This window comes from Apodemus sylvaticus, chromosome 5 (genome assembly GCF_947179515.1).
Source record: "Apodemus sylvaticus chromosome 5, mApoSyl1.1, whole genome shotgun sequence".
Lineage (NCBI taxonomy): Eukaryota > Metazoa > Chordata > Mammalia > Rodentia > Muridae > Apodemus > Apodemus sylvaticus.
In genome coordinates this window covers 86,369,945-86,391,536 of record NC_067476.1, presented here as the reverse complement: position 1 = coordinate 86,391,536, position 21,592 = coordinate 86,369,945, and positions in this window count along the sequence as shown.

Here is a 21,592-nt window from a genome sequence, read left to right as displayed (position 1 = left end):
TTATGCTAGATTATAATTAATTGCTTTTGATTATCTTCAATAGGTACCAATGTAGAGAAGCAACAGAGCTTGGATATATAGTTCAGTGGATAAAGTGCTCACTTCAAAATTTGAAGACCTGAGTTTAATCCCTAACTTCCAAGTCAAAAATTAGGCTCCGTGGCAGCCTCAGTAACCCTGGCGTTGGGCAAGGGGAGGCAGGTGGATCTTGAGGGCTTGCTGAGCTGCTGGTATAGCACAAATGGTGAGTTCAAGGTTCAGTGAGAGATCCTATCTCAATGAGAGAGAGGAGAGGATTGGGAGTTTGGAGTGGTGGCACACTTTTTTGTTGTTGTTTTTTTACACAGTCTAGTCTCTACCCTCTCCCAGCCTGCCCTCCCACAGTTCCTCATCTCATTCCTCCTCCTCCCAGTGCCCAAGAGGATGCCCCACCCCCAGGCCTCCCCACTCCCTGGGTCCTCCAGGATTAGCCACATCTTTTTCTCACTGAGGCCAGACCAGGCAGTCCTTTGCTGTATATGTGTCAGGGCCTCGTACCCGCTAGTGTATGCTGCCTGGTTGTACACACTTTTAATCCCAACAGTTGGGAGGCAGAGGTAAGTGAATCCTGTGAGTTTGAGGCCAGTTGCAGTACAGCCTTGACAGAACTGCATAATGAGTCCTTGTCTTAGATAGATAGATAGATAGATAGATAGATAGATAGATACATACATACATACATACACGATACTACTAATGTACATACATAAATAGATGATATACACAAAGATACATAGATGATAGATAAATATATACATGCATACATACATGACAATAAATAGTTGATAGACATAGGCACACATTGATGATTGATTGATATATACATACATAGATGGTAGATAGAGTGCAACAGATAGCTAGATACAGAGATACATAGATACATACATAGATAAAATAAAATGAATGAAGTTGAAGAAGATATTCCAACATCAACCTCTTGCATCAAGTATATGATGAACATGAACACATACACACACACACAGACACACACACACACACACACACACACACGAGACAGGGAAAAACAGGCAGAAATAATTTAAAAACTAATCAGAGTTGTATAATTACCTTTTTTTTAAAAGGAAGTTTTAAGACTTTGAGAACAGTATGTAGGCAGGGCCACTTAAGGCTTCTGAGTGATATTTAGTGGCATTTATTATATGCAATGTTTTAAGGTCACACACCACCGCAACTACATTTTAGGTATGTCTTCATACTAGTGAGAATCCTATCATACACAGCCAGCCACCTCAGGAATTATTTCTGACCTCATTTCCCTTTTTTCTGCCATCTGAGACCACATACCATTCAGCATTAATAAATGCAGTAATGTATCAGGGCATGATGGGACAGACCCCAGTGCTCAGAGGCCGAGTAAGAGTAGCACAGGTTGAGGCTAATCTAGGCTAAAGTCCAATGCCTTACTAAAGAACAGGCAAAACAGAACCAAACCAAATATGGCCATGTATTGATACAAGCACCTTCAAGGTGCTTGATTTAAAAAAGAATTCACATTTGGAAGATGGTTAAATCTACCTTTTCTTTCATTTTTTAAGCAACATACATAATTAGGTTCTTTTGCTTTTTTTTTTTTTTCCCAAAGTACCTAATATAATCTTTGGCTCACAAAAAAATTAAAGGACTTGTTTTTTTTTTTTTTTTTTTTTTTTAAGCCTTTCTCTAATAAGTGTCCTTAGAGACCCATTCCCCAGTTCTTATTCCCTACGGTTTGTATAAAAATAGATGAGGACTAAACTATGTTACAGAAGCAAACTCAAATTTCTGGAATACTGGATCATGCCTTTTTACCCTTTTACTGATAACTATAGAAAAACTGTGTGTGTGTGTGTGCGCGCGCACATGCGTGCGCGCATACACACACACACACACACACACACGCACAAACACGCATGGAAGGTAGTTCACCTTAAGTTCTTGCTAGCATTATAATTAACAATGAATCAGGTTAGGCATGTGTTGTTATAGTGTTTGAAAATAAGAGTTATTTATTGAGCTAAGTGTGGTAGCACTGACCTGTAATCCCAACTCTCCAGAGGAGTCTTGCTTTTAAGGCCAACCTGGGCAGAGAGCAAATTCAAGGATAGCCTGGCTATATAGCAAAACTCTACTCCAAAATTAAATGTATTAATCTCTTAATAATATTATTAATAACAATAATGATATGCTATATCATTATTATATACTATTCCATAGAGCACAGGATTTGTTAATATAAGCTTTCAGAAACTCTATCTAGGCATAAATTCCTATGATATAATTGTGTCTGAGTTTAGAAAATAAATATTTGCATTGTATAGATTATTCATAGACATGACGCTTTTTGTTTTGTTTTGAGCCGGGATCTCACTATGTAGTCTTGGAACTCCATAGAGCAGACCTGCATGGGGCTCACAGAGATCTTCTTGCCCTCCTTTCTAAGGAGTATTTGTATTTCCAAAGGAATGTTAGCTAAAAGACTGACCTCTGGCTTTAGCTCACCTGGTTTCAAACTGTGCCTCAGTTTCCTAACTCAAGTCCCTTGCTCATGTGTGACTCCTAGGATCAGGCCTACACAATCTGGAAAACAGAGTTCCTGTCAAAAAGCGCTAGCTTTTTATTTTTATTTTTTATATTTTTGGTTGTGAGCCTAGCCTTTAACAGCTGAGCCATTTCTCCAGCTCTATTTTTATTTTTTAAAAGATTTGCTTTATTTTTAATCGTATGTGTGTCTATGTGATGGACTCCGTTTTCCAGATTGTGTAGGCCTGATCCTATTTGAGACCTTAACTAAACTGACCTTGGAGACTGGCTCAGGCTGGGTGGTGCCTCTCCCCTTGTTTCTAAACAGCCCCTACCATTTTAACCTGATCCCCCTAGAGCTCTTCTTTGATACCCCAACTCCTTCGGTGTCCACTGGGCCCTCCCAGGAGGTGTCCCACACTATGTGATTTGCTTTAAATGCTCCAGGCATGCCAGAGACTCCTCACTGCTTCCAGATAGGTAACTGGATCGGTATAAAAAGGCTTCAGGAACAGTAGCTGAAACCATGATGAAAAAAACCCTCACCAAATGGACCACAGAGACTGGTGTTAATGATTAGATAGCTCTCCTACCCTTTGTGCTCTTCAGGCTTTTGTTCTCTAGGCTCAAGGCGCTGAGTGGGTGAGGCAGTGAGCATAGAAGCAGCTCCGGGAGGCCTACTCAAGAGGAGACTTGGAAGTCCCACACTGTTTCCAATTTGGAGATTCGGTCTACGTTAGATGCCACTGTGCAGAATACCTTGAGACTTGATGGAAAGGCCCTTATCCTGTACTCTTGACCACCCTGCTTTCTGCTTTGATGAAACCCTTTTGTAATTGTACTCCTTTTGCTTACAATTGGAACCTATGTGATTAACCGGTTAATAGTTTTTATTAGGGAATGTATAAGTGCTGTGCAGATTCTTATGCTACGCCAACAATATCAGAGATTAGGGCAGGACAATCCAGAATGTATAAAGTCAGAGATTTAGTTCTATAGTTCTAAGATTAGAACTCCTAACAAGAAAAGAAGAGGGGAAATGAAGGGAGTTGGGACCTTTCAGAATCCATAGTTGAGGCAGCAAGCAGCCTTAGAGCCCGGGCATGCCGGACAAGCTTGAAGCAAGGTTGTGGTTGAGTCATTCCACAAACAGACCAGCCATAAAAGATAAGGGGCGTGCCTGGGAAAACTCCTATGGGTCATACACCATCTGGACTGGAGTCTTCTGTCTCCTGTCCCTTGGATGCAGTATACTAATGTCAAAGTGACCTTCCTGCTAACAAAAATAAACTGCCCTCCTACATTGCTGACGGCCCGATCTACTCGTAAGCCAAAAAAGCCCACCCTGCGCGCCAGAATCCCCCGCCAATGTTTGAATCAACAAATCAGTTGTAACCGCACCAAAACCCCCTGACTTTTCCTATATAAACCCCTAACTTTTGAGCCTCAGGGTTGACTCCTCTGTCTCCTGTGTGAGATACGAGTCGGCCCGGAGCTCTGATAATTAACTGCCTCATGCATTTGCATCAAGTCGGGTCTCTTGCATTTCCTTGGGTGTACGATATCCCGAGAATGGAGTGGGGGTCTCCCCAAAAGGAGGTCCTACACCATGTATGTATACATGTGTGTGTGCCTCTGTGTGTGTGTGTGCATGTGTGTCTGTCTGTATATACCTTGTATATACTTGTATATGCTTGAGTGTGCACGTGTGTGTGCCTCTGTGTGTGTGTGTGTGTGTGTGTATGAGAGAGAGAGAGAGAGAGAGAGAGAGAGAGAGAGAGAGAGAGAGTCTGAGGAAGCATAGTTACCAGATGCCCTGAAGCTAGACTTTTCAGGTGGTTGGAAGCTGCATGGCGGTGGTGCTTGAACTTGTGTTCTCTGGAAGAGTAATAGAGACTCTTAACTAGTGAGCCATTTCTTCCTACCGAGCTCTAGCTTTTTACAAACAGTGATTTCCCTGGTTAAGTTTTCATTGGTTACATATCTGCTCGATGGCCGACCATTCCCCCCAAGTCTTCCTGTGTGTGGGAGCACACTGTTCTTCTCACTTGGCCTCTCTAAGCACACTTTCTTCTTCAGCCCTCCCAGGTTTCTCTGAGACAGAGTTCAGGTAGGTCAGGTTGGCCTCAAACTCAGTGTAGCCAAGATGACCTTGGGTTTCAGATCTACTTTCCTCCAAGTGCTCACTGGCATGTAATACACATCCAGGCTCCATGTTTATATGCATGCTAGGCGAGTACTCTGCTAGCTGGCCTACATCCCCAACCTTACATTTTTTTGGCCATCAAAACTTTTCAGTCTCTTGTGCTGTTCTTTTTTTTTTTTTTTTTTGGAATTTGCTAGGCAAAGTAACATAATTTAATATGATAACTATAATAAGAATGCACATTGCTTTCTGTTGGTATATAGGTTGGTTAATCTTGCTTGTCAACTTGTGGGATTTATAGTTACTATGGAAATGAATCTCCAGTTACGTCTGAGGAACATTTTAGATGAGGTGGGAAGACCTGCCCAAAGTGTGGGTGTCATCATTTCCCAGGCTGGAGAAATGCAAACTGAGAACTAGCAGTCACCCTCTCTGCTTCCTGTCAGACCTTCCCAAGCTCATGCTTCACAACTTCCTACTGGGACTGACTGTGCTCTGTAATTGTGACCCAGATTAAACCTTCCTCTTCTTCCTCCTCCTCTTCCTCCTCCCCCTCTTCTTCCTCCTCTTCTGTTCCTCCTTTTTTTTTTTTTTTTTTTTTTTGTTGGATTTGTTTTTTTTCAAGACAGGCTTTCTCTGTATAGCCCTGGCTGTACTGGAGCTCACTCTAGACCAGGCTGGCCTCGAACTCAGAAATCCTCCTGCCTCTGCCTCTCAGAGTGCTGGGATTACTGGTGTGCACCCCTGACCCGTTCCTCCTTCTTCTCCTTCTTTTGTTTGTTTGTTTGTTTATTTTGAGACAGGGTTTCTCTATGTAGCCTTGGCCATTCTGGAACTTGCTCTATAGACCAGGCTAGCCTTGAACTCACAAAGACCCACCCGCCTCTAACTCCCTGGTGTTGGAATTAAAGGTGTGAGCCACCAACTCCCTGCTAAAAATCTTCCTGCTTTTAAATTGCTTTTTGTCCCAGCAATGGGGAAAGTAACCAATACACTATGTTACTGAAAAGACTGCTCAGGGCTAGAGAGATGGCTCAGCGGTTAAGAGCACTGACTGCTCTTCCAAAGGTCCTAAGTTCAAATCCCAGCAACCACATGGTGGCTCACAACCATATGTAATGAGATCTGATGCCCTCTTCTGGTGTGTCTGAAGACAGCTACAGTGTACTTACATATAATAAATAAATAAATCTTTAAAAAAAGAAAGACTGCTCAATGCTAGGAATACTCAAAACCAAGAACGTGGGCCTTGGGGATAGCTCAGTTGCTAGAATCCTTGCCATACAAGCGTGGGTTAGAGCTCTAGCATTCACATAAAAAGACAAGTATGGCCATGTGTGCTCATAACTCCTGCCATGGGGGAGGTAAAGCCAGGCAGATCCTGGGGGGACCTACTGTCTAGTCAGCCTACCCTAATCAGCCGTGGGTTCTAGTCAGAGACCCTGCCAGAAAAGAAAATGAAACATAAAAAAAAACTCATGAGGTAGACAGCTCCTAACCTCTAGCCTCATGTACACAGGCACATGCATATACATGCACACACACTCACACACATGCACACACTCACACACATGTACACACTCACACACATGCATACACTCACACCCAAAAACAAGAATGTTATGTTGTTCTTAGGACATTCTCGTCTGAATCATAGCTCTGGTAAATTATTTTACTTCCAGTGGATCGTAGTAGTAACAATGACTTCTATCAGGTCCCTAGGAATGAGATGGGAAAAAGAAAAACCGAGGCAAAATTTAGATCTGTTAAGATGTGCTTATATGGCCTAGAAGTTTATTGCTAATTTGTACAACATGTTCTAAAGGAAAAAGAACATCTTCCTAAATTTGAACTTGAAGTTGACATAGAGAGAAGCAATCTGACACCTCTGGTGCAATCAGCATAGTTGCTACAGCCAGAAAAACAAACTCAAATAAAACTTATCTCCAAGGTTTTGGTAAGGTGTGGCTGAGTGGATGATGTCATTTTTCCTTTCTTGAGCTTTGAAAGCCCTGTGAGGCCAGGTTCCAGATGTAGACTGTACTCATGATGCACGTGACCGGCATCTCTCTCAGATGCTGCCGTACTGAACACTTCAGTTTCTGATAAGGTTGAAAGTTTCTATTTTAAGTGGCGGCTTGACAAACGTTTACTCAATATGTTTAAATATTACTGATTTTTTTTTTTTGTATTCTGCTTTTGGGTTATATATTAAGCATTTGACTGACTGTTGAATTCAAAGCCAACAACAAATGTAAAAGTCATCTTGGCAAATGTCTTCAATGTTTTTAAAGATAGAAGTAAACATTTTGGGTGTACAGTAAGCGCTGCTTCTGGCAAACCAGGCCACTGGGAAAGGGTTTTGCTAAGCGGATGGCTTGGCTTTATTGCTTTTATGATGAAAAGCTGTAGAGTGCTTTAGGTACCTTTTTGTCAAGGGAGACGCCAGCATAGTGGCAGGAGGGAAAGGACTGTGATAAATGAGGGCTTGGAGCTGCAGTGCTCACAAGCAGTATCCTTTAAACGAGGTGACACAAAAAGAAATGAATGTGGGATTGCCTCTGTGTAAGTTGCAGAGCTTGCAAGAGCCCAACAAGAGAACAGTAGAAACAGTGGAAACAAATATATGGTCAGCTGCTCTTCTAGGGGACCCAGGTTCCATTCCCTGCACCCACATGGAGTAGCGGCCAACCACCTGCACCTGGAATTCTAGGAGACTGGATTCCCTATTCTGGCCTCCATGGGCAACTATGTTCTTGTGCATGCTCTCTCTCTCTCTCTCTCTCTCTCTCTCTCTCTCTCTCTCTCTCACACACACACACACACACACACACACACACACATACACACACACATACACACACAAATAAATAAACAAATATTATTTAAAAATACATGAGTTAGGGCTGGAGAGATGGCTCAGCAGTTAAGAGCACTGACTGCTTTTCGAAGGTCCTGAGTTCAAATCCCAGCAACCACATGGTGGCACACAACCATCCATAATGAGATCTGACACCTTCTTCTGGTGTGTTTAAAGACAGTTACAGTGTACTTACATATAATAGTAAATAAATCTTTAAAAAAAAAAATACATGAATTAGAACAGGTGTGGTAGTAGATGCCATTAATCCCTGGGGAGACAGAGGTAGGTTAATTTGAGTTCCAGGACAGCCAGAGTTATATAATAAAGACCTTGTCTTATAAACAAACAATCAAATAAATAAATAAATATCTTAGGGTTTTATTTCTGGGAAGAGACACTGTGATGATGTAACTTTTTTCATTTTTTTCTTTTCTTTTTTCTTTTTTTCTTTTTTTTTGGTTTTTTTGGATTTGTTTTTTTCAAGACAGGGTTTCTCTGTGTAGCCCTGGCTGTCCTGGAACTCACTTTGTAGACCAGGCTGGCCTTGAACTCAGAAATCCACCTGCTTCTGCCTCCCAGAGTGCTAGGATTACAGACGTGTGCCACCACCGCCTAGCCTCGATGTAACTTTTTAAAAAATGATTTATTTATTTTTATTTTATATAAATTAGTACTCTGCCCACATGTCTGTCCCTGTGAAGGCGTCAGATCCCCTGGAATTAAAGTTACAGTTATGAGCTGCCATGTGAGTTCTGGGAATTGAACCCAGGTCCTTTGGAAGAGCAGCTGGTTCTCTTAACCACTGAGCCATTTCTTCAACCCCACATGTCAGTTCTTATAAAAGAGAACATTTAATTGGGTCTGGCTTACAGTTTCAGAAGTTTAGTCCATTATTGTCAAGACAGAAAACAGTGTTTGGGCCAGCATGGTGCTGGAGACAGAGCTGAGAGTTCTATATCTTGATTTGAAGAAGGCAGCAAGGACAGAGCATGTGTCACACTCTGACACATACCGACATATGCGAGACATAGCTGAGCATAGGAGACCTCAAAGCATGCCCCACAGTAACATACTTCTTCCAATAAGACCACCCCTTCTCAAAAAAGGCCATACTTCCTAATAGTGCCACCCACTCCCCATGGGCCAAGTATTCAAACACATGAGTCTGTGGGGTCTGTAGCTATTCAAACTACAATTAATTAAATTTTTAAAAATACATTACTCAGCCGGGCAGTGGTGGCGCACGCCTTTAATCCCAGCACTGAGAAGGTGAATCAGGAGAATCAAAACTTCAAGGTTATCCCAGGCTACAGATGAAATCCTGTTTGTGCTACATAAGATCCTGTCTCTAAAACCCCAACACATCTTTGAATTTCTGAGTTTAGTTAAACTGTACCTTCAAGTGGCTGAAAAGATGGCTCAGCGTTAAGAGAGCTGGCTACTCTTCCAGAGGACCCATGCTCAGTTCCCAGCACCCTTATGGTTGCTCACAGCCATCTGCAATTCCAGTTCTAGGAGATCTTGTGCTCTCTTATGTCCTCCCTGGGCATTTTCACATACAGGGTATACCTAACATGCACCTAAATACATACCAGCAAAAAATTAAATTAAAAAAACCTGTACCTTATAATTCAAATGTATACTATTTAAAAAATTGTGTGTGGTGAATATAGTAACAGCATACAGACAAGCCAAAGGATTAAAGTCTACTGCAACCAGAAGACGTAAGATAAATATTGGATCCTATTTCCTGGTTACGCTATTTTATACTCATCCAAACAATGGCTCCTGGTTGACTGGATAATTTCATAACTGTAGATCTGTACATTATTTGCATAAAGCAGCCAGGACTTGATGCAATGCAGGAAAACAAACTTGATAAATTATTCCTTCTGCATTTGTATTTAGGGAGACTCTTGGTTGACTTAGGCACCCCCAATTCCACTCCCAAGGACCGATGGCAAGAAAGGATATCTAGGGTCCAAAAGGAAGGGATAGAAATAAAAACTGCAGCAAAAGTGACAAAATCCCCCTCCAACCTCAATTTCCCGGATGAAGATGAATGTGGTCGGGTGACTCAGGCTCTGATAGAGGTGCAGGGGTTTTCTGAAAACTTCAAGCTTTGATAAGAGCATTAGCTCTGTGGAGCCTCTCTTGGCTGACGTGTAGCCCAAGCTAACCTCGAACTTCAGATTCCCCTGTCTTCATCTCCTAAGTGCAGGGATTGCAGGGATTAGACACCACCCAGGTTTTCAAATTTTTTCTTTACTTCTTTTTTTAAACACCCGTGAATGTCCACCCTTCCCGTGATCCCAGAATTAAAGATCATTATATATCCCAGACTGGTTTCAAACTCCTCAGCCCCAGCCCCAGCCCCAGCCCCAGCCCCAGCCCCAGCCCCAGCCCCAGCCCCAGTCCCAGCACCAGCCCCAGCCTCAGCCCCAGCCCCAGTCCCAGCCCCAGCCCCAGCCCCAGCCCCAGCCCCAGCCCCAGCCTCAGCCTCCAGGATACCAGGATTCTGGAAGCATGCTGTCAAGACCACTTTACCACTCCCTTTTATACTGCTTTTTTTGTTGTTGCTGTTTTGGTTTTTTTTTTTTTTTTTTACTTTTTATTTGATTTTACTTTATATATATATATGTGTGTGTGTGTGTGTGTGTGTGTGTGTGTGTATACACATATATATATTTACGGATATATTTCAGGAAGTTTTCCAGGCAATCCTTGAACAATGACTTCTGCTGTTCCTTTTCGTCATCTTTCTCCTCCTCTTCTTCTCTTTTCCCCTCCTTTCCTTTTTTATTTTTTTTATTTTTTATTTTTTTTTCCCGAGACCAGGTTACTCTAACCTGTCCTGAAACTGACTGTGTAGATAGATCAGGCTGGTCTCAATATAGAGATCTGCCTTCCAAATTAAAGTTGTATGTGGTCACCATTTCTGACTCTCTTCTCTTTGTGAGTGTGTGTGTGTGTGTGTGCACATGTGTGTGTGTGTGTGTGTGTGTGTGTTACTTGTGCAGGTGCCCAAGGAGACCAGAAGAAGGTTCTGGGTCCCTGCCTGGAACTATAGTTCTATAAAGGCAGTTTTGAGCAACTTGACACAGATGCTGGGAACCAAATGTAAGTTCTCTGGAATTATTGCAAATACCCTTCACCACAAAGCCACCTCTTCAGTTTTGAGTGTTTTGTTTTGTTTCCTATTTTGACAAGAAAAAAAAAATCCAAACATTTCACATATGTTCTATAAAGTGAGTTTTGAAGACCTGTTTGTTTGTTTGTTTTGAGCCAGGGGCTCACTCTGTAGCTCAGGCTATCCTCTGTCTTACGTAGCTCTGGGGAGGCCCTGGACCTGCAGCAATCCTTGCCTATCTCTACAAAGTTGGGCTGGGAAGGAACACAACCCCAAGAGCTTTTCTGGATTGTGCCCTGACCTGCCTGTGCACACAGGCTCAGCAGTCACAACCTTCCTTACAAAAGGCTTGTTTTCAAAAGCAGGACAACTGTGATGTCTTTGGAATTTATAAACATCTAACCTAGGATTTCCTCTGGTTGGTCATCTGTTTCCTCGTTTTTTGAAGATGAAACAGCGTAAGGCTGTGTTTTTAAATGTTAGATTTGCTTTGCAAATACAGGAAAAGCAACATGTTCTAATTTGCTTAGATTGGTATCCACATAATCTGTGATGCCAGCTCCAGATGGGCACTGGGGAGCAAAGCAAAGAGCAGGCTGTGTGTGCCCACACGTGAAGATGCCCATGGATACAGAGACACATGCATGGATGTGTGCATTGAAACGTTATATCCTATAGATGTGAAAGCATTAATATCTATCAATCGAAATTTTAAAACAAAACACGTTTTTAAAAAGAAGAACAGTCAAGGTTTTATGGCTCACACCTGTAATCCTAATGCTCAGGCTATCGGGAGGACTCTCAGGCTATCAGGAGGACTTTTTTTGCGCACTAGGCCACCTTGGTCTGTATCACGAGTGGAATGGAGGGCCAGACTGAGCTACAGTGAAACCTGGTCTTTTTTAAAATTTTTTTGGATTTGTTTTTTTCGAGACAGGGTTTCTCTGTGTAGCCCTGGCTGTCCTGGAACTCACTCTGTAGACCAGGCTGGCCTCGAACTCAGAAATCCACCTGCCTCTGCCTCCCAGAGTGCTAGGATTACAGGCATGCGCCACCACTGCCCTGCGAAACCTGGTTTTAATAAAACAAACAAACAACAAACAAACAAAGAGGGGGAAAAAAGGAAAATTGAGCTGAACTAATAATAATGATGATGATAATAATAATGATGATGATGATAATAGTAATAAACCCAGTGGTCCTGTGTAGCGGTACACGCCTATAGCCTGCACTGGGGAGGCAGAGGGAGGAGGACTGAGAGTTCTAGTCTAGGATATAAAGCGAGGTACTTTTTTTTTTTATTGAATATCATCTTCATTTACCTTGCCAATGGTAAAACCTTTCCCGATTTCCTCCCTCCCCAAAGACCCCCAACCCCTCCTCCCACCCTGCCTCCACGCATATGCCCCTCCACCCGACCCACTCCCACCTCCCCCGCCTCCATTCCCTTTGTTGGGGTATCTATTGAGCCTTCACCAACCAAGGGCCACTCCTCCCATCTCCAAAACCAAAAGCAGGATGGGGGAGGGGCGCATAAGCCTGCCTCTAGCTGAGGCGCTTGTGGCAGCTGCTGGCCCCTGAGAGCGAGAGTCATTTCTCTTTGTGGGCCTGGCCCCACCTTCAGAGGATTGCCCCACACTCCTGGGCTACAGGCAGCAATTAGAGAAGAGGCCATAAAGTGGGGAGAGGGATGTACCGGGGAGCTGGGGCAGTTGGAGGGATGGATATGACCAAAAGAACATTGGGTACACTTTGAAACTCTCAAATAACAAATAAGAAACATTACTTTATATATGGGTATATTTAAATAAAAAAAAACAAAAGAAATGCAAACAAGCAGCTTGTATGTGTATACATGCTGTGTATATACATATGTGAATAATATGATGGAGATTTTAGGAGGTTATATAATGTAAGTCTTTGAGGGGGAGGGGCATTCTCTTGCTAAATAGCTCAGGCTAACTCAGAACTCAGTAGTGTGCAGCCAAGGCTAGCCTCAAACTCACAGTCCTCCTCCCTCAGCTTTCTAAATGTTGGGATCAACAGGAATGTGCCCTAATACTGGGCTCAATCATTCTTTAAATATTTGCGACAACAGAGACACACTGAACCATAGTGGGCGTGCCTAATGCTGCTTAGTTTAACATCTACTTGGTCAGTTTATTTCTCTTAAATCAACAAGGGCAGTCAGTTTGGTAGCTCTGTAATCCTAGCACTGGGAGACTGAGGCAAGAGAAACGTACCAATTTAAGGCCAGTCTAGGCTACAGTGTGAGATATTGTTTCACAATGAAACAAAGCAAAACAAAAGAAAAAGACAGAAGGAACAGAAAAAGGTAATTTTTATTATCTAAATCATAGAGTTAGAATTTATTAATTAATATGCTTTTATTACAACAAAGTCTTTCAGCCTGGTTGTGGTGATACAACCTTTAATCCCAGCACTAGGGAGGCAGAGAGACCTGAGTATCTTTGTGAGTTCAAGGACAACCTGGTCTACAAGGAGAGTTCCAGGATAGCCAGGACTACACAGAGAAACCCTATCTTAAAAAACCAAACCAGGCCACCCTGGTCTACAGAGTGAGTTCCAGGACAGCCAGGGCTATAGAGAAACCCTGTCTCAAAACAACAACAACAACAACAACAACAACAACAACAAAAACCCAAATCAACCAACCAACCAATACCGCCCCCTCACCCCACAAAAAACCCAACAAACAAAAACCCTTCTCTCCTCTCTCTCTCTCTCTTTCTCTCTCTCTCTCTGGTTTTGTTTTTTGTTTTTTAAGAAGGGGCTTCTTTGTGTAGCCCTAGCTGCCCTGGTACTCCTCAGTAAACCAGGATGACCCTGATCTCTACCTCCTGAGTGCTGCTGGATTATATATAGGCAGGTACCACCAAGCACAGCTAGAACTTTTGTTTTAAGATGGGTTACATATCAATTTAGTCTTTTAGGTCTTTATTATTTTTGAAATTTTTGAACAATTTGTTTTTAAATTTTTTAATTGAAAAAAATTAAATCTGCCTAAGCTTATGTTTTACATCAGAATTTTACCAAAAGAGACTGGGCTAGAGCTCTAGCTCAAAATCCTATCCTTTGTAGGAGTTTCCATCATAATCTCTATAATAATTGTTAGTTTTTCTGTTTATTTATTTATCTTTTTTTTTTTTTGAGACAGTGTTTACCAGTGGTGGATATGGGGGTCAAGTGGTTCCTAGTATGCTTGCTAGCTTTTGTCAGTTTTGGTCAACTGATACATAACCTCCAACAGACTGGCCTGTGGGCATGTCTGTGGGGCATTTTATTGATTAATATTGGAGGGCCCAACTTACTGTAGATGGTGTCAGTCCCAGGTAGATTGTCTTGGGCAGTTGAAGTAAGTTAGTTGAGCAAGCCATGGAAAGCAGACTGGTAAGCCATACTCCTCCATGGTCTCTGCTTCCTGCCTCCAGGTTCCTGCCCTGACTTGCCCCCAGTGATATACTGTTACCTGGAAATGTATGATAAAGTATTCCTCCCCCAAGTTGCTTTTTTGTCAAGATTCTCACAGCAACAGAAAACAAACTACCACGCTAGGTTGTGAACATCTTATTCAAGAAACCGAAATAAAGGCACACGCAAGTTGCAAAGTGGCAAGAAAACTTTATCCAAAGTCAAAGTGACAGTAACGATCAGGAAGAAATGGAGGGCGATGACAGGCCATAGTGTGGAGCGTCCTCTTAGGGTCTAAAGGAAGAAGAGTCTTTGAAGATGTTATTCAGGTAATGCTGAACCACATCCTATGCCCTCTTCCTGCCCAGGCTGATCTTGGCCTCAGTCTGTAGCACAAGGAGACTGTGAACTCACAATTCTGTTGTCTACTGTCTCAGACTCTGGAGTAGCTGGGATTACAGGCCTGGTCCATCACGCTTGGCTGTGACTAACATCTTTTATTGCATTTTGTTTATTATTTTGTGTGTGTGGTGGGGGAAGGTGGTAAGAGAGCTATAGCATGTGTGGAGGTCAGGGGACAATTTAAGGGAGCTGATTTTCCCCTTCCGCTGCTGGATCCTCAGGATCTAATTCAGGTTGTCAGGGTTGGTGGCAGGAAACTCTACTTGCTGAGACCTTTTTGTTCCAGGAAGCATTTGTAAACCCCAAAAGGAGGGGATAGCCCCAAGCCTAGTTTCAGGCAAGCATTTATAGAGCAAGAAGGGGGTATCTAGCCTGGCATACATCTGATTGGGGGGCTATTATGGCTTTTAATATAATTGGATGGTGCTGGGAGCCAAACCATAAATTTAATTTCTGTTTTCCTCCTGATAGGTGGTTGTTAGGAAGTGAAGTGTCAGGGGCAGGCTTGTGACTTGGAGGTGTTGATTTGTTGGGGAATAACCTGGAAACTGGTGCTAGGCTGCCAGTTTGTTAGTTAACTCGAGTTCAACCTTAGGTCAGGTTCCTTGAGATGAAGTCTGAAAGCAAAAGATTTGGGTCTCTCTGCCTGGCCTATGGCCAACATTTTTTAAAAAAACATTTTTTGTATTGTACGTTGTATGCATGTTTGTCTGTATGTATAAGAGTATAATGTTCATGTAGTGTCTGCAGAGGCCAGAGGGGGTGACTGCCCTCCTGGAACTAGAGTTACAGACTATTGTGAGCCTCTGTGTTGGTGCTTGGAACCGAACCCAGGTCCTCTGCAAAAACCAGAAGAGCTCTTAATTGCTGAGCCATTATTCCAGACTCAATATTTTTGTTTATTTAGTAAAAAAAATGTATATGAGTGTTTTTCATATATGTGTGTGTGTGTGTGTGTGTGTGTATCATGTGCATGCCTGGTGCCTGTGAAGGGCAGTAAAGGGCATTGGATCCCCCTTGAAATTGAGTTACAGATGGCTGTGAGCTGCTATGGGGGTACTGGAAATTGAAACCTATTAAGAGCAATAAGTACTCTTTTTTTCTTTAAAGATTTATTTATTTATTTTATGTATATGAGTACACTGTAACTGTACAGATGGTTGTGAGCCATCATGTGGATTCTGGGAGTTGATCCACTCGCTCTGGCCCCGCTAGCTCCGTCCCTAAGATTTCTTTATTATTATATGTATGTACACTGTAGCTCTCTTCAGACACACCAGAAGATGTCAGATCTCTTTACGGATGGTTGTGAGCCACCATGTGGTTGCTGGGATTTGAACTCAGGACCTTTGGAAGAGCAGTCAGTGCTCTTAACCACTGAGCCATCTCTCCAGCACCCAACATTTTTAAATAGTATATTTTTATACAGCTTAAGCTGCCCTTGAATGTACTGTCTAGTTGAATATGGCCTTGAACTACTGATCTTCCTGCCTTTATCTCTTAAGTGCTAAGATAACAGGCATATAACATCATATCTGCTAAAATCTATTACTTTGTATGTTACTTAAAAAACAAAAACAAAAAACAGCCGGCGTTGGTGGCACACGCCTGTAATCCCAGCACTCTGGGAGGCAGAGGCAGGCGGATTTCTGAGTTCGAGGTCAGTCTGGTCTACAGAGTGAGTTCTAGGACAGCCAGGGCTACACAGAGAAACCCTGTCTCAAAAAAAAACAAATCCAAAAAACTCAAAAACAAACAAACAAAAAAATAGAGATGGGTGTGGTGGTGTACACCTTTAATCCTGGCTCTCAGGAGGCAGAGGCAGGGAAATCTCTTTGAGGGTAATTTCTGTGAGTTCAAGGCCAGCCTGGTCTACAAAGTGACTCCAGGACAGCCAGGGCTGGTTATACTGGGGAATTCTGTCTCATTTCCCCGCCCACCCCAATAAAAATAAAGAAAATAAAAAACGTATTTCAAACAATAGTCTGGCGTGAAAGAAGAAACCTTTTGCTTTGTTTTGTTGTTAGTGCTGAGATGATAGTCTCTGTAGCCCTGGTTGAACTTGCCTTTAATCTCCCATGATTCTCTTTTTCTCAGCCTCCCCCTTGCTGGAATTATAGGTGTAAGTCACCAAGCCTGACTAATACCTTATTCTAATAAGTGTGATCTGTACAAAGTGACTTTTTTCAAAACATATAGTCTCAAAAGGGAAATGAGGCAAAAGTTAACTTTATGATGTAAAAATCTAGTGAACACTGCTTGTGGTGATTTGAATGGGGGTGGCTCCCACAGGCTCATGTGTTTGAATACTTGGTATCCAATTGGTTGAAATATTTGGGAAAGATTAGGAGGTGTGGCCCTGGAGGATTTACATCACTGGGGGTGGGCTTTGCGGTTTCAAGAGCCCACGTCATCCAAGTGTCTGCCTTCTCTGTGTTTCAGACATGGAAGAGAAGCAAGTGCCGTCTCCAGGTTCTGTTCCAGCCCCATGTCTGCCTGCTGCCGTGGTCCTCATCTTGGTGGTCATGGACTCACCCTTTCAAACTGTAAGCTCGGTAAATCCCTCTTCTGTAAGTTGTCCTGGCCATGGTGTCTTAGCGCAGCAATGTAGCTAAGACAGTGGCTGGTACTGGGGTTAGCAGACTTACTTCCGTGACAGGACTACTTATGCTGGGTTTTGGAGGAATATAGAAGAAGACTTGGGGCCTTTGGGCTGGGAAAGAGGTTGAATAATACAAGGGAGACTTAATGGGCTATTCAAGCAGAAATAGAGGCCCAGCTCGAGAGGTTTCTGAGAAGAACAATAGTAACCGGTCTAGAGACCATTCTTGTGATATTTTAGCAAAGAATGTGGCTCCTTTTTGCCTTAAGAATTTTTGTCTTAAGAATCTGTGTAAGCTGGGAGGTGGTGGTGGCACACGCCTATAATCCCAGCATTTGGGAGGCAGAGGCAGGCAGATTTCTGAGTTCGAGGCCAGCCTGGTCTACAGAGTGAGTTCCAGGACAGCCAGGGTTATACAGAGAAACCCTGTCTTGAAAAAACCAAATCCCAAAAACCAAATTAAAAAAAAAAAAAAGAAAAAGAAAAAAAGAACTATTTATGTGTATGTGTTAGTTTATGTGTACCACATGAGAGTAGATGGCCACAGAGACCAGAAGAGGGTGTCATAATTTCTGGCTCTGACCAGGTGGTTGCCAACTGCTGACACCTGCACTCAGGTCCTCTGCAAAGCAAGTGCTCTTGGCTTTTGTGCCATCTCCAGTCTTCAGTCGCGTGGTCATGAGTGAGGACAGGGTTTGCCACTGTGGCCCAAGCTTCCCTCACACTGATGTTCCTTTGCCTCAGCCTCCTGAGTGTGCTGAGACCACGTTTAGTGAACGTAACCTATCCCTTAGTAACATTCTCTTAAATCCTAAATGATTTAATGGTAGGGCATGCTTTTATTCTGAGCACTAGGGAGGCAGAGGCAGATGGCTCTCTTAAATTCAAGACTGGCCAGGGCTACATAGTGAAACTTTGTCTAAAAAAAAAAAAGTCCTTTGTTAAAAAAAAAAAAAAGAAGAAGAATCTGTGTAAGTCAGCCAGGCGTGGTGGCCCACACCTGTAATCCCAGCACTCTGGGAAGGCAGAGGCAGGCGGATTTCTGAGTTCGAGGCCAGCCTGGTCTACAAAGTGAGTTCTAGGACAGCCAGGGCTACACAGAGAAACCCTGACTCAAAAAACAAACAAACAAACAAGAAAAAGAATCTGTGTAAGTGGGGGCTGGAGAGATAGCTTAGCAGTTAAGAGCACTGACTGCTTTTCCAAAGGTCCTGAGTTCAAATCCCAGCAACCACATGGTAGCTCACAACCACCAAACTCTGTCTTAACAAAACAAAAAAAGAGTACCAACAAATCAAAGCTTATATAGGTGTATTTCAGGGAGGGGGACAAGTTCTGTTCCAAGCAGACAGCAGATCTTGGCAGTACTGGCCATGTGGTTCTGGCTTTAGAGTCGTGATGGATATAAGCCTTGTATTAGTGGTATGCATCTTTAATCTCAGTACCTGGGAGGGAGAGGCAGGTAAAGTTCAGAGTTCAAGACCAGCCTGGTCTACAAAGTAAGTTCCAGGACAGCCAGGGCTACATAGAGAAACCTTGACCGGGAAAAACAAAACAACAGGAAACAAACAAACAAAAAGTCATGATGGATACAGCAAAGGGAAGCTGCTGGGTAGAGTTTGTGGCAGGGGAGATCCTGAATGGAGTTCCAGAGAGACTTTCATAAAGCTGTGGACATGAAGTCTGGATTGTTTTGGAGATGCTCAGATGTTGAAGGTGGCAGAGCTGTGGGTACCTGTCAGGGAGAGCTGTGTAGCGCGTACAGGGAGTGGTGCCTCCCCGAGACAGAGAAGTACATTACAGTCTGAAAAACAGGAGGTAAAGGGGCTGGAGAGATGGCTCTGCAGTTAAGAGGACTGACTGCAGCTCATCCCAGCACTTGGGAGGCAGAGGCAGGCCAATTTCTGAGTTAGAAGCCAGCCTGGTCTACAGAGTGAGTTTCTAGAACAGCCAGGGCTACACAGAGAAACCCTGTCTTGAAACCCGCCCCCCCCCCCCCAAAAAAGGTACTGACTGCTTTTCTGAAGGTCCTGAGTTCAAATCCCAGAAACCATATGGTGGCTCACAACCATCCATAATGAGATCTGACTCTCTCTTCTGGAGTGTCTGAAAACAGCTACAGTGTGTACTCACATAATACCAAAAGAAAAAAAAAAAAGAAAAAGTGGAAGTGAAGAGCCACCTACACTCTTTGACATTGTCCTCAGAGCAATAGGATTTGGACTTTACTCTGCTGAGTTTTGGTCTTGCTTTGATCCAATATTTCCTTAGATTGATAACATATATTCTGTGCCATTGTACGTTAGAAGCAAGTAATTTTGTTTTTTGATTTTTATAGGTGATTACTATTATGAGTATGCCTTGAGTCTTAAAACAGACTTTAGACTTTTAAATACTCTTGAGACTTTCTTGAGACTATGCAGCACCTTAAAGTTGGGCCACATGCCTTTTGCATTCTGATGTGACGACAGGCTAAAGGGTTCCAGGGAGTGGAATGTGGCAGTTTGAATGACAATGACTTCCATAGGCTCATTGTTGAATATTTAACACCCAACTTGTAGAACTTTCTGGGAAGAATTAGGGGCGTGGCCTTGTTGGAGAAGGTGTGTCTTTGACAGCTTTGAGGTTTCAAAAGCCTATGCTATTCCAAGTGTTTATCTATATCTGCCTCCTGCTTGTGCGCCAGATGTAAGGTCTCAGCTACTGATCTAGCACTGTGTCTGCTTGCTTCCATGCTCCCCACTTTGATGATCATGGACTCACCCTCTGAAATTTTAAGCTCAATAAACTCTTCTATGAATTGCCTTGTTCATGGTATCTTATCATAGCAATAGAAAAGTAACTGGGGCTTTTGGAACAGGAACAGCATATGGATAAGATGTAGCTTCCTGGTATCATGGTGGATCCCCAAGGATTCACCACCAGAGGAATCAGATTTTAAGAAGGCTTACAAGATTAGATTTTAGTTCTTGCGCCTGGAGATTGAGTTACCATTGTTTCTGAACTAAGTTTATGTCGTGTTTCCCTTCATACAGTCTCTTCTGGGTTCAAGAGAAAAAGGTACAGCGGTAAAGGGTGGGTTTACCAGATGTGTGCCACAAAGGCTGTGGGGGATTTGAAGCACAGGGTTGGCATGGTAGTGACCTGCCAATGGGAACCTATCAAGCTGGGTGGAGAGATTGTGGAGTTCTGGGTCAGAGTCTCCATGAGATAAAAAACAGGTTAGCCATTGTCCGCCAGTGCATGCCTGGTCAGGCCACCGAGGCTGAGAGTTGCTGACATAAGCTCAGGAATATGCCAGATCCTTTTCAAATACTTTCCCCAACAGGTGGTGAATCAAATGTGTTGGGCAAGAATCCACAAGAAATTTAAGATTATTAGCCTGAGAGTTTTATTTTATTTTTCTTTTTTTTAAGTGAGTAGCTGAGACGAGTCACATGACTCAAGTGCTGGGACTGAAACATACAAAGCAGGCTCTGAGGTCCCCTGCTGGGGAATGCAGGCTGCTCTGAGGCAGAGAGCTGTAGAACGGAAGTTGCCTACTTCTTGGGGCAGAGATTGATTGATTGAACTGTGAATTTATAAAATTGGGATTATTTGCTTTTAGGATAGATTTATATGCAGATTTTGTCTGAATCAGTTGGGGAATTTCGCCTGTGGTTCGGAACTAGAATAGGGAAAATTAGTCACTGACTTCAAGTAGAGAGGTCAGTGAAGAGGTATTAATAAAGTAAATATCTGTGGCCCCGGGCACAGAGCTGATAGATGGTGTAACAAAATGGCCGGTCTGAACAGAGAGCTTTGCAAGTGAAAACTACCTGCTTCCTAGAGGTAGATATTAGTGAAAGTTTGAATTAATTGCTTTAAAGGTAGTATAAAGATATATCACTCTAATACCTCTTATAGGATACTCAAATTCTGTCTAACATGGTCTCCATGGGAATTCTGGGTTTAAATCCTGCTTTGACTAGCTGCCTGTTTATAAATAGGTATAGATAGAAGTGTGAATCAATTGTGTTAAGATGGTATAAAAATATATTGCTTAAATATGCCTCACAGGATACTCAAATTCTGTCTAATGTGGGCTCCATGGGAATTCTGGGTTATTATTCTGCATGGCAAAATAGAAAAGGCCTAAGAAAAGGCACATACATACAGTATTTTAGTTTACTTCATTTGTTTTGGATTGTTTTAACTTTCAAAATGGGTGTGATGTTGAGTTTTGTGGTTATATTATTCCTCTGGGAAAGAGGTCAAAATAAAGGTTTTTCTGGTTACTGGCTCAAGGGTATAATGATTTGGGAGAAAGGTTTTGTCTTTGCATTTTTAGAAAAGGTGATTAGTATCTATACACCTTGTAGAATAATATGGATCAGATTTGATATAGGGAACCCGAAGAACTAGATTCCAGAGAATCAAACAAAAAGGTTATCTTGATGATACTAAAATTTTGTTTTG